Raw genomic sequence first — 15057 nt, 5'->3', positions numbered from 1 at the left:
TATATAATCTTATATATATAAATGTATAAAAAATAAGCATTTATCTCCCCTTGTACGTCTCCTAAATAGTTTTTAACATATTTTATAGGCGTGGCATTCGATTTTGCCCTATTTTGAAAAATTTTCTGTTAACTCTTACCATATATTCGTACAAGTGCTTGAAATATAATATATAATCTTGTATATATAAATGTATAAAAAATAAGCATTTATCTCCCCTTGTACGCCTCCTGAATAGTTTTATATAATTTTTATAGACCTGGCGTTCGATTTTGCCCTATTTTATGGTCTAGAAGATTTTTCTGATGAGTAGTAAACCGTTCAAAAAAAGATTTAAGTTTATGATGGAAAATAAATGTATACAAAAATGTATTCATACATTTATTGAAAGAAAAAATGTAATAATATACATTATATATATTATTATTATTATTTTAATTTTAGACTAATGAATTGAATTCTTAGACTAAAAAAAGAGACATTGAGCACTAGCAACACAGGCTATCGGCTCTAATTTAAAAAAATGTATATTAGATAATAAGCTTAGTAGTATTAATAAAGTAAAATATTAATCTGTTCTGAAGTTGGTTGTAGAATGTACAAAGGGTTAATCGTTCCAAATGCAATACTTCTAGCCAAGGAAAAGTTGAGGCAGTCGCAGAGAATGTGCTTTATAGTAAGAGTTTGTCCACAACAGCTACATTATATATAAACACTAAAAAAGCTATAACTACAAAGTATTTGAATAGCAAAAAGAGACCAATGAGAAGAAAAATACATCCAAATGTCATTAATTAAATAAAATGCGAAAAAACAGCAAAACTAATTTAAACTTGCATGGAGTTGAAGAGCCTTGAAGCATATGCATATGTGTACATAGGTATTTTTATGTTATGTAAATATAATAAATAAAATATAATAATATAATCATTTCTCGCTTCTTTAGTATGTATTATAATTTGTATAAAAATGCCAACCAGGCGAGAATAAACATATACGTTTGTTTACACTTCTCAATAAAAATTGCCTGAGAATCTGAGAATAAGCGTATTATCTATGGTGCCTTTAAAAAATAAGCGTATTATCTATGGTGCCTTTAAAGAATAAGCACGTAAAATTTTAAGGTTTTTTCATCCATAATTTTTTTTAATGGCGGAAACTGTTTTAAAGCAAATTTAAAATTCTTATGCTTAACAGAAGTTGCTTTCAAAATACAGAGAAACATTTAGTTCACCACAAAATGGATTGGCAATAACGGGACTGGAATGGAACTTCTGACTGATTGATTGAGATTTTTATTCTAGCTTGTTTAGTTCTCCATTTATTTTATATGTGAACACCGACAAAATATCATAAAAGGAGTGAACAGCGCGGCACTCTGTCTGCCGAGGGAGTAAGCGCGGATTAAGGATTAAAAAGTCCTTATGTTGTCAATGAATCCTGTTCTGAAAATATTCCTAAGAGTAATTGTATAATATAGTAAATGCGATTCATCACTTGGCAGTAATCAGTTTGGTTTAGGGAAAGGCATGGGCACCTGCATTCAGGTTCTAATCCAGAACTGTAAGGACGTGCACGAAGATGTTTTTGTTTCTTTCGTAGTTTATGAAAAATTCTTTAGCCAAGTAGGGCATAGCAAATCAAAAGTTGCTATTGGCGAAAAAGATAGTCGCTGCTTCAAAAATTTGTATTGAAAGAAGACCGTGCTAATGATGTCAACAAATTATATTCTTATAAATTAGAGGGATTCGTCAAGGGTGCGCCATGCATTAGATTTCATCCAAAACGGGAAACTGACTAACCTCGCAATATCAATTGCTAAAATTAGTTTGAAGAAGTTTAGAAGAAATTAAAAAACATCGAAAATGCTTTGAGGCAAGTCCTTCTTTTTCCATTTTATTATTAAGTGTACACAATTCATTCAATGATTCTTTCGAAGCAGAAACCCACACCACAAAAGTTTTATAAGAAAATCACCGCAAATTGCAAAAGAAATGCTGGATTGTTTTGAAAAATAAAATGCAAGCTTATAGGCTACATTATTATTTATAGAAGCACGAAAATGGTCGTATGATTCCGAATCAATTATACGGGCGTTTGGAGGCGAAAAAGCAGCTAAAGGTTAGAATTTGAATTTCTCCTATAAATATATACATATGTATATATAGGTATACGTATTAATGTATCTGCTTCTCTTGTAGATTATTTAAATAAACTTTGCCCATATTATCACGTGCTGGATATCATTTTTGGAAGGGAAGAATCTGAAGGTTGCGTCTATAATGGTTCTTAATCGCAGGGCAATAAATTAAGCAGGAAAACGTAGCTTATGAGCTTTTTTATTTTTTTTTTTATTGTAGGCGTACGAGACTCCTTAGCCTTCCTTTTGTGAGTGTCCTACTCTCCGCACATCTTTCGGGGTAATATTGATGCTTTCAAGTTTTCGATAATGCGACCAACTCCGTAGCGATAACGAGTATACTCGTGTAACACGAAATTAGGTTGTAACGAAATAGCTTGGCGAAATCACGTACGCATTTTCTAAAATACAGTATTATGGAACATACACATTCGTAATGATAAAATTTGATAAGGAAGTCCGACCAGAACGGACCATGGCGCTTATATTATTCAAAAAAAAATGTTTTGTACTTGCCGCAGATTAAATTTGCAATTACATAGTGGCACGGAAGGGATCATCTTGAAAATTCGTTCCAAGACGAACATGAAATCCTTTATTTTTCCTCTTTATCAAAAAAATCTTCTCCTACTTTTCCGAAAAAATTTTTTTTTTTTTTATTGTATTTGCATACGTATCTAGTATAGTCTTTTACTACTAAATATGAATTTCTTATTTTAATCGCTAAGCTTTATCCCGCCTTGTTTTTCCACGTAATTAACTAAACATTGATTCGTTGCAGATGATAGCAACTCACGTAATAATAACGGTGATGAAGATCTTTCGGCTTATTTCGAAATGATTGATAAGTTGCTCAGTAAATGACAATTGTAATAATAATGATAGTGACCACGATGCTAACAATTGCACCTATTGTGATCTATTGGATAGTATGGCAAGCGAAAAAGAGGAGGGAAAGCGCAAGAAACTTGAAGGGTTATATAGGAAAGAAGTTTTCCGTAAAGACGAATATGCAGTTTCTATTGCTGAGAGTCGAATAGTTCACTCCGAATCATGCGCGCAGATACCAACCATAAGAGAGACAAATCAAAGTGAAGAAATTTGTGAAGTTCGCGAAGACTCGATATGTTTTTTCAGTGAGTGGCAAAAAAGTGCAGTACTTGGTTATGACAAAAAGCAAAAGAAATCAGCTAGTAAAAAAAATTCAGCGTCTCGTTTGGCACTCGAGAAAAAGATATTAGAAGTTGAGCATCAGAGATTGGAATTGGAAAAGAAGAAATTCGAATGGCAGCAAGAGAAAGAAGGATGCGAACTAAAATTAAAGCAAACAGAACTCGAGCGCTTGTTTGAGTTGAAAAAATGTGAATTAGATAAATAGGAAAGAATTGAGAAGGAGAAAATGAAGCTGCAATAGGAGCATGAAGCAAGATTAAAAAAAATATGAAGTGAAAATGCAGTCTAGACAGAATCGAATCGCAACCTCGTGCAGAAGCTGCAATAATGGAAGGAACAAAGATTAAAAAACAAGAAAAGAAAGCAAGAAACTATGAAATAAAAACAAAATTACGAAATTCAAAAGTCAACCCTAAGTTGACTCAAAGTAGGGAGACATTTTGAATTGCACATTCGTTCAGTTTTCAAAAATTTAGACTTTCCCTTTGAAATCCGAAATAAATATTGTCTTTACTTTGTTTTTTTTTTTAAATTTCGCCACCAAACATTCAATCGTTTTTCATTACATAGTGCGTTTTTTTACACTAAAATATTTGAAGAATAAGATGAAGGTTTTCATGTCACGACAAAGCTTCATTTTGTTTCCTATGCTACTAGTCCTCAATTTATTTTCTTTTAGTCTGAGGACTTATTCCATAATCAATGAACAATGAGAATATTTTGAATAAAATTTATTTTTAAATGAAGTATCGATTTTAGCGAAAAATTCCTCCAAACTTACTGATGGATATCAAGTAAATGGCGCTACAGTTTTGAGAAATGAGAAACCTTCTAAAGGTTCTAAAGAAATTCGATACATCGACATAAAAGTTGGACTTTATTGGAAATGGATTTACTTGGAATATTTTCAGGACCACTCCACACACATGCAGTTAACGCTTTTTTCAAGGAGGAGTTATACGAAAAAAATGATTATTTGTATTAGTTGTACAAATGAGTTCCTCTCGCTAAAATTAGTTGCTTCATAAAACGTATTGAAGCCCTTTTCCGGAATTTCGGTCACCTATACCACAACAACGTGGGTTTAAAGAGACGAGTGTAATTTATGTACTCGGCATTTTTCTGTGTTTTTAACTGGATTAATCGGGGAGAAGTGCTGCTAAAAGCACGAAAAAGTCAAGTCGGCTTGGAATGAAAATGCAGTGAGCTACAAAATAGACAATAGTTTACGAGACATCGAGCAAACAATGAAATTTGCATATGTCCGTATGTCTCCAGCATAAGCAAGCCAAAAAGTGATTCTCATTTTAGGCTGGAAAGTTTTACCGCAACCCGCGGTATTCTCACGACCTGGCACCTTCCGACTACCATTTACTCAAGTCGATGTAATCATATTTACCACGTCAACGGTTCACAAAGATTGTGTTTCGCCCGCAAACTCGTGAGTTGCTACCGCGAAAGTATCCATAAGCAGTCCGATAAATAGGAAAAGACCATAGATGAAGATGATGCAACAAGTAGAAACTGTTGGAATTTATTTGTACATCCTATCCTATTTCTTGACAATTTGCATGGAAGCAGGAAACCATCTCATGAATCTCTTTCCATAGAGAAGTTATTATCGGAAACTAGACATTATATGAGAACCAGACCTAATTTTTAGCATTCCGCAGTGAAAGTTTGCACAGACTAGTGACTTGCCGTAAAAATTTTCTATATTAAATTTGGAGCACATTGCTCTGTTATTTTGCACATATCCAATATCTTTGGACATACGTGTCGAATAATATGTTATTTGATAATAATATTAATAGTGCTACAATCAGATTACTTTGGTTGATGCTTTGGACTTTTTAAAAAGTGAACTCTGGATTAGCAATAGATGGCGACAACATTTTAACTTACTTTTACATTAATCACGTCCCAGTCGAGTAAAGGCATGGCAAAGTGCGAAGCAACTTACTTAGGAACCCATGAAGAGGAAGAGCTGAATATTGTCTTATTTAAATAAACAAACAGTGCGTAATGTTCCTAGCAGCTTTAAACATTTGTTATACGTAAATATATTTAGAGGCAAAATTTTACAATACGATTAATGACTGACTGTCAACGAACAGAGTAATTTGAATACTTTGCTTAGAAAAAGATAAGGCGAAGGTACCTCTTTAAAAATTTCAGGATTCATTGATAATCACATCACGTTTTCAAAATTAAATGAGCACAAGCCAGTGTCAATGAATTGTCTTGCGATTGTAGCCGTTTCGTTGAGTTTTCGGAATTTGATCATTGATTGAATTGTATTTCTCACAATTAAGAATTTCTGTTGTATCAGGGTCGTCATATACCAAAGTAAGCTTTAAAAGTTCAGTGGCGCAACGTCTAGGAAACCTCGAACAGGACCTTTTCGCTTCATCTCTTCCACGGTGATCGGGCCAGTAAGCGCACGGTCTCCAAACAGTCAATGCCTTCGAAAACGTGTTACCCCTTTAATGTCATCCTTTTCGAGACATATACGAGGTCCATCGGTGCAAGACGTTGCTAAACATACACGAAAGCCTTGCGACCACAAGGGCACATAACTACCGGTGGCTTTACGAATGCATTTAAAAGTTCGTGTACGAGCACGTTTCTCAAATTTCTGGGCGGTTTGCTCCCTACTTTTCAGTCAACTTAACAGTAATTACTATTTTATCCAAAAAATTTTTTGCTTTTTCACACGCAAATTATTTCTTTACGTTAGCTTACCTGCGGTTGCCATTGTTTGGCTAATGTACCCAGACCTATTACAGTCGCCGTCACATAATTAAATATGCCCGGTGAGGATGGCATTAAAAAGAGGGCTTGATTTAGAAAAACAAATATGGATAAATTTGGCGGCCACCACATTGAATTCATATACAACGTAGTTAATGCTATGCATTTTATTATACCTATAAGTAGATATAATAAGAAACGAGTAATTATTTTTGCAATGAAAATTTCTTTTTTTGAATTCCTCAGCACTTTTAACTAAACTGAACATTTTTGATGGTATCTTTAAATTAAGTAATCAAAATGAACTTCGTCTACCATCACTTGAAGCTTATTTTACACACTCACCTCATATATTGGGATACGTCATTAATAAGTTAATTAATTTGTGAATAGTCGCTGAAATAATCCCCTTGACATTAATTTGTGTGTTTATTAATAATCAACCAAGGATTTAAACTGCTTTGCATTCATGACTTCGAAATTTTCAAAAGAGTTTAACCAGCCCTCTAAACAAGAAATTTTAGGGATGAAAAATTAACTTGTTTTTATTAAAAACCAGGTAAATAGTGCACTGATAATAAACAAGTTTTGGATTAGTCAAAGTTTACGTTCATTCCATAAATTAACGTTCGTCAGTTTGCACTTTCGTTCGGCCGATTTTGTTTTAGCCACCGTGAAAGGGGCTTCCGTACACGTTTTATCTTTGAACATAATCCACTGTAAATAAGACCATAAAACTCCCGTTAAGCTCACCATTAATATCAAGTACAGATTTGTACACTTAATCAAATGGAGTTCGCGTAGAGTCAAAAATTATGATGGAAAGCTTCAATTTGTAAATATATCGCCTGCTAATGACAATTAATTGCATTTGAGCAACCATGCGAGAGTAAGCGTATAAGTTTGTTTACACTTCTCTATAATTGGACATGTATTTGCGGCACTTTAGAGAATAAGCGTATATGATCTAAATAATTTGTATAAAAATAATAATAAAAGTTATCGAAAAAGATATATCAGAAATGTCAAAATATTTTAGGAAACTTTTGTATATGTACATATATTTTTTTTCGGAGTTTTTTTAATTTGGAACTCCGTAACAAAATTTTACTCATTGAAATTAATGGACCAGTATTTGAAGCAAAGACAATTTAGCGAAAATTAATCGATTCTGATAAGAGCTGTAGGATGCACCGTTAAATAACCCATTTCCTTTCTCCAGTCTCTACCATAATGCTCAAACGGATTTGCAAACTTCAAGAATTGCAAATCAGATGAATTTTTTTTTATTTAGTCTACGCTCAAGCGACATCCACGGACAGCATGCAGAAAAAGGAACGCGATCAGGGAAATATACATATGTCTTTTTCTAACAAGTCACATTATAGGCCAGTTTTCCATATGTACCTTCGCTCTCTTTAGTTTTTTCCGAAGGCATATCCGTAAGTGTTCAGGATCCGTTTTCACCATCGAGGCTTTGATGAATGTTTATAACGATTTTTATCTATTTATGGTCTTGTATTTTCTTCTTTTTCTTTTCTTCCGGATGTGGAGTAAGTACGGACAGGATATGGCTCATTTTCTCAGGGAGGGGAATATGAACAAAGTGGACCATTTCTGTTGTTGTTGTTTTAAATAACATCTTCTCCGTAGCGACGTAAAAGTTAAGAAGTTAATAATGAATTATTATCCTGGCCGCATAATTTTGTCCCCTTACCATTTTGACGAAAATATTTAGAAAAATATTTACTATACTTTTACTAACATGCTTATTATGCAGCAGACCTCACATTACTTTTATTTCTCTAGAGTGTATTTATTAGTAACGGCTTTGGGGACGGAAATAAAATGGGGTAAGTCAAGTGTTCTCCTTATAGTAAAGTAAAAAGAAGAAAAAACAATTGAAACAATTTATATACACATATCAATTTATTCAGAATAACAGAGTGTACCAAAGTGAAACGTGAAACACTTCGCTGGGAATGCCAGTCTACCGAACACTTGCTCTCTCGACCTCGTTACCTTCTTATAATATACGTCAACCCCTACCTACTCCTTTTGGATTCTCGTTGGCGCACGGTTATAAAATACTGCATTGATAATGATGCCTACTTCGGTTGTGATTTGCCGGCAATGTTGTCTGATCTACCAACACTAGCCGAGGGGACAGTTAACAACCAAGATAACTAAGTTACTTTTGGCCTCAATATTCACCTTTTAACATTAATAAATAAAGATAAGGCTACTTTTTTAATTTTTTTATAAAAGTTAATGTATTTTCTTAAAACATAAAGCAATAAAATTATAAGATAATTATTTTGTTTAAAAAAATGTTGATGACAGAAGAGCAATGGAGGATGCAAATTAGCTAATAATTTAGTATGGTCTTCGCTCTCATAATTATTTAAAGGTGGTTTTCTATTTCCCTTATGAATACTATGCTTACTTGCTGCGTCCACTTCAATCGGACTGAGTCGCAGACGAACTTCAATGCTATTATTGCCCTTCTGTTTTTTCATGCAGCCATCGGCTACACTTGATTTTATAGCTTGAGGATCTAAATTTGTTTTACAAAATCATTTGTTCCATTGAGCTAAGATTTCCTACACCACGAAATTGTTCCATACATCCAGTATCGGTTAAAAATGTTGTTTATAAATCGAAAACAACCCGGGCCGCAACCAAATAATTATTTATAAATTGATAAATGAGAAATCAATGAAATAAAAGATGAGAAATTGACTAATAAATGCAGATATTGAAAATGCTAATAGTATTTGCTAGTAGTTTGTGATGGGATAATAATTTAACGTAGAAGTTTATCATATGAAGTTTGGCCAACATAGACTTAATTTTCGGAAACCTTCCCGTATAAGAGTTCTCATAACGATTAAGCCTTTGAATGGGAACAAGGTCTAATTTTTTATTAATTTATGACGAAAATAAATGAAGAATAATTAGTTTCGGGTCACCTTGGGTCGCGTTTTCAGCTCTCTCTCATATAGAAGTTCTCATCAAGAATAAGCAGCTTTGGCACTTTATAAGGCATGGCATTGGAAAGTCGGCCTTGTCTGACTGCAACGCTTAAAGTTGTTTTAATGTGTTTTTTAATCATATTTAAGTTATTGCCTAAGTAAACTGACTTCTCGTGTAGGAGTCTTCTTGTACCGTAATATGTAACTTTTTACATATAAATGTTTTCTTTTTATATCTAATCTTGCCGTTCCATTTGCAAAAACCGTAAATGCCCATCGAAGACTGTGCCAAGTCCATATACGTATTACAGAATACACTGTCAATATTTCCCACAAACAAGCTTAAGTAACTCAAGACATTACGATTGCATAAGGTTGATATATCCCATCCCTTACTAAAGCCAACAATTTGCATGATTAAAAAGTTAAGTTTAGTTAAAAGTTTGATCTATTATTATTTATACATTAAAGTGTTTTAAACATTATTAATTACATTTTGGAAAACTTAAAAAGTTAAATTTAAGTTTAGGAAAAAGTTTGATCTATTATTATTTATACATTGACTGGTGAGTGCGTTTTTCATTAATTTTGAATATTTTGGATTATTATTGTATTTAATTTTCAAAATCACATTCCATCTTATATAAAAAAAATAATGTACTTACAAAAGCATAAAGCCTTTGTTTGCTAACAAGTAATACATCATTTCATTTTTGGTTCTATTTCATTAATGGCCTACAACATGTGCAGAAAAACAAGAATGTGTTGCTAAAATACATTTCTGCATAAAATATAAGACTTGTCTTTATAATGGCAAAATGCAAAAGAAAATAATAATAATTAATAATAATTATTTACCAATTTATCTTAGTCCATAGTTGTATATAAATCCATTGAAAGATCTTCAATATAAAATTCCTCATCAACATGTTCTTGGTCAGTCTGTCTCTCTTTATATCGTCTGTGGCAAGCATTCTCCCAGTGAATTTCTTTACTATGTAATCCTTCCGGTAATATTCCCAGATCATCATGTGATAAACATGATTGCAATAAAAACAAAAGAAAACAAGAAAAACCTTTATAGCTGGTGATCATTTCATCCAATTACTGGTTTATTTTATATTATTTCGATTTTGACCGTTAGTTTCCAATTTTTTTTGCATACATTTCTAGAACAATAGATTGCAGACATTTCTAGATAATCCGCCACATAAGTCATAAAAAATTAGCGGCATATAACAACAAATACCTACGCCGCCATATACATATAGTTGTATTTACTTGTTGTTGTTATATTAGCCATTGCTTTTGATTGCTTTTGCACACATTTGCAATCGTTATTGGCGATATATATCAATTGTATATACAAGTGAATACAAGCATACTTGTACATACTTTGTCATTTTTGTTGTTGGATTAGCCATTTCTTTTTTAAATTATGCGGAGAGCTTTTCTGCTCGTGGTTGCAAATGCAATAGTCACAGATTTTTTATTTTATTTGGAAATTAAATCTTTTATAATGAAACCTAACTATCGCTCGGCAATCCAATTTCACTATAGAATTCTTACTAATAAAAGAAATGAAAATTAACAATTTTTAAAAGTATTTATCATTTAAAGTTTTTATTCTTTTATTCTTTTTTACACCTTCTATTTAATATAATGAAAATAATAATAATAATAATAAAGGATAGGGGCGTGTCTATTCTGCAATCCTTAGTAGCAAGGATGATCAGCTTGGAGTAAATCGGCATTGATTGTGCTCAACGTGTGATTTCCAAAAATACTTTCCTTCTTGTTCTTTACTTCTTTCGCTTGCTTGACGAAAACTCGTGATAGATTTGTGTGACACTTACAAAAAAAAAAAAAAAAAAAACAGCTAACCGCAGCCTATTTCCAACGCTTCCGCAAAAATTCTTAAACCAATTTTTTTTTATATTTGATGGTAATATTGAAAATCATTATCTGATCACTTTTTTGCTTAAGTCTTTTCTGTTTGCTTGTCTCGCAATAATGGGAAAAGCTATTTAACTGAACGAACAATGAAATCAACAGCATATATATTGAACTTTTTGCATCATCTACACAGAGAGTATACCCTAATCAGTTCGATATTACATTTCGTATAAATAGAAATTGAACGAATGAAATGAATGAAACATTTAGATTGTTAATAAAAGTGCAATATTTTTTAGATTACTTGCATATACGATTCATGTTTTTTTACTTATTACATATAAACAAATTTAGTTATTGTTTTGAAATATGTTAAGAGAAAATTCTAAAACAAATTTTTTTTATATTTGACATCGCCTTTGGATTGGAATATATGGAGAGAACGTACATACATAAGCATATAAGACCTGCCTTTGGATATAATTGTTATATAAAAAAGTTCTGATTTTGTCTTAAGATTCCTTTTCATATCAATTCTCAATTGATTCACGATGCAAGCGAAAAATAGACAACTAATTGACAGAAATGAAAAAAAAAGCGCTTGTAAGACCATATTTGCGTTCAAGCTGAATCGATTTTCATCTTCAAAATGACATTTGACAATGGTTTGTTAAAAGTCAGCATATTGGGCTGTTTCGTTATTGGCCAATTAGTTGATATTATTTTGGTTCGCTTACAAATTGTACGACTCGCAGATTGCTCTTATTATATTATACCATATTACGGAGATGTTGTTCAAACCATACGAAGCGATAATGAGATTTATCGTGCCCCTAAGGATGACTGTTTGGATGATTGTTTATAATTGGGCAGCTTGTTGAAAAAAAATTTGATCGCTGTATTATTTGTGACTTGCTATATTTGTAATCATTTTATTTTGTTTCTTTGTTTCGCCGCTCAAAAGCTGCACGAGAGAAATTTCCCAAGTTGTCTCTCTTATTCACCGCAACTTTCCTATGGCTCTTCTCTTAACAGAAGTCTTCTTTAATTTATTTATAAATTATAATTTGTTATAATTCTATTTAATTTGTATTTAATTTGTTTGTAAATTATAATTTGTTATAATTTTATTTAATGTATATTTAATTTATTTATTAATTTTTATTTTGTTATAATTTTATTTAATTTATGTTTAATTCATTTATAAATTATAATTTGTTATAATTTTATTTAATTTATGTTTAATTTATTTGTAAATTATAGTTTGTTATAATTCTATTCATAATTTGTTTGTAAATAAAATAGTGGTTTTATTATAACTTATCTCTAATTGTCCTTTCTATTTTTTTTTTCATTTCGCTTTCTATCTTTTCTTATCGTGTTTAGCAATAAAACTTAAAAAGAATCGTTGAAAATAGATGTTTCCAAATTGCGAAGCGAAAGAATTTCGTTCCGTACACGATCGCTAGCCAAGGCATGTGGTTTCACTCTTTATTTGATAGTAAAATAAAAGGAATGTCGTCGTCTAAACCGTAAATTTTTTTTGGAATATTTTTATTGTATAGTTAAATGCATTTACAAACACGATATAATGCACTTGCATTAGTTTAATTTTAGTTTACTTACCGATACTTTACGTAAATTTAATAATAAATCTACAAAAACACAGAAAACAAAAGTAAGCATAAATCGTGATATTTTTGGGGAAAAAATTTTCGAGTACTCATCCTCAAGAAAAAATCCTTACAGTGTCAGACAGTAAATCTGTCTTATTCGCTTTACAATCATTTCTTTTTCGTTTCATTTATACCCTTTATTTCCACAAATAAATAAAGTTCCTTAATTTATCAATTGCCGACTCAGATGTGACATTATTTGCCCTACTAACATGTTGATGTTTAATTACACGAGATGTAATGATCACTTATTCAAAACTGATACAGTGAACAGCCCTTTCTATATCTGTGGGATCTTGCAATCTCTCAATGATATCCTGTTTGTCTGTCCGAATAATTCCATTTCTTATTCGCTAATCCATATTTCGCAAATTGAGTACAAGCAGTCGTCACAACCGCAAGATGATTAAAAAAGATATCCCTACAAATTCCAGTGCAATGTTTGAAGAAGGCAACGGCAACGGCATGTCATCGGCGGCTAGCAGGGAATAAGATACGCGGTTGAGCTTCAAAATCTTATTAATCTTTAATTCTTTAATATTTTTAATTATAACGAAGTTTTCTTTTATAAAGTTTCTGTAATAATTGCAAAATGCTACGAATCTTCTTATTTCGTCTGTATTTTTGGGTTGGGGGTAGCTTTTTATTGTTTCGTACTTAGCGGGGTCTGGTTTTATGCCTTCGGGTGTTATTAGGTGTCGTAAATAGGTTCTTCTAGGTTGTAGAAAGTTGCATTTGGGTGGGTTTACTTTTAGGTTGTATTTATTAAGTCGTTCTAGTACTTTCGTTAGGTTTCTGTTGTGATGCTCAAAGCTACATCCGTGTATTATTATGTCGTCTATGTATAAAAATGCTTCGGTGTCTAGTCCTGATAAAGCTTTAGTTAGCATTCCTTGAAAACTGTTGGGCGAAATTTTATGTCCGAATGGAAGTCTCGTGTACTGATAATGTCCGTTTGGTGTTGAAAAGTCGGTTAAAGGTCGCGGGTTTTTGTTAAGTTTTATTTGATGAAATGAGTTTGTCATGTCCAAGGTGGAGAAATATTGTCTTCTAATCTTGTGAAGGGAGTTTTGCCGTTTATTATTTTCTCGTTTAGTTTTCTGTAGTCAAGTACTATTCGCCAATTCTTTAAGTCTGTCTGTTTTTTTTTTTGGGTACTAGTAAGAGTGGTGAGTTATTGGGGCTAATTGATTGGGTTAAAAGTTAATAAAAAAAGAAAAAAAAAATTAAAAAAAAGAAACACAAAAAACAAAAGACGCAGCCAATATCATTTACTTTATAGTTATTATTAATTTAAAACTTACATTTAATTTAGTTATAATATGGAATTATTATTTATAATTTGAAGTCATTGTAAAAAGATGTAAAAAATATGTATTTAATAAATTGAATTTAAAAAAGTAAGGTCGTTTTTTCATTTTTCTTTAATTTGTAAGTTATTTAAAGAAATTTTTATATACCTCCGTAACACGGAGGTCTATCAGCATGTCGAAGAAGTCATTAATAAGAAACCAAAAGCAAAATATCATTGTTTTGTATAGAATTAGAGCTTCGCCTTGTGAATTGGTCAAATTTTTTAAAAAGACAATGCGAAGTCATCAGTAGTCCTATTGATCAAATTCAATTTGATAAGCGGCTCTTAAGGAATATGAAATTTGCTTCTGTTTAAAAGCAGAAGTATAGGCGAATCAACCCAATTTTTTACGCCGGCTATGCCAGGAATGTTAAATATGGGAATTGAGCGAGGAATCATCGCTAGTAACATAGAAGTTCGGACATACGAACTCTACGCCCCCATGACAAAATTTAGTTCAGTTTTCGATGACAGCGAAATCAACAGCACCAATTGACAGGCCCAAATAGCAGAGCTGGAAACAGTCAAAGAACACCTCAATACCACCTTGAGGCGGACCTGCTAGCGGGCGACACCGCGCAAACAATCAACAGATATATGGAATTAATGGATGGGCTGCTTGAGGAGTACCCTGGTGAAACGATTCAGTCCTATAGGACAAGCCAAGACATAATGGAATGGTTCTTCTGTAATATGGCGCCAACGCCCAGAAAAAGGACCAGATCAGCGATAAACGTAATGAAGCTTATCAAACTCCTAATTGAACTTCAAAAAAATTTTTGGGGAAGCGGACGATCTACCACAGATGATTACCATCTTGTAAACTTGTTGGACGGAAAATATGGCCGAAGAAGATTTTCTACCATTCGGCGTAGATGGTGTGATATTCGACGATGTAGTCACTGGCCAACCAACTAGCAATGAGGAGGACTACATTTGGCTACTCACGGGCTAGCCGAGTACATACACGAGCAACTGCATTGCCAAGCATGCCGCATGACTTGGCCAGCGAAACCCACCAATATCTAAAACCCGGATTTGCAAAGCCTGAAATATATGACGTATTTCATAACGCCTGCAAGTTCGTGA

Source organism: Glossina fuscipes, unplaced genomic scaffold, assembly GCF_014805625.2.
Source record: "Glossina fuscipes isolate IAEA_lab_2018 unplaced genomic scaffold, Yale_Gfus_2 121, whole genome shotgun sequence".
Taxonomy (NCBI): Eukaryota; Metazoa; Arthropoda; class Insecta; order Diptera; family Glossinidae; genus Glossina; species Glossina fuscipes.
Note: the sequence above shows the minus strand (reverse complement) of the source record.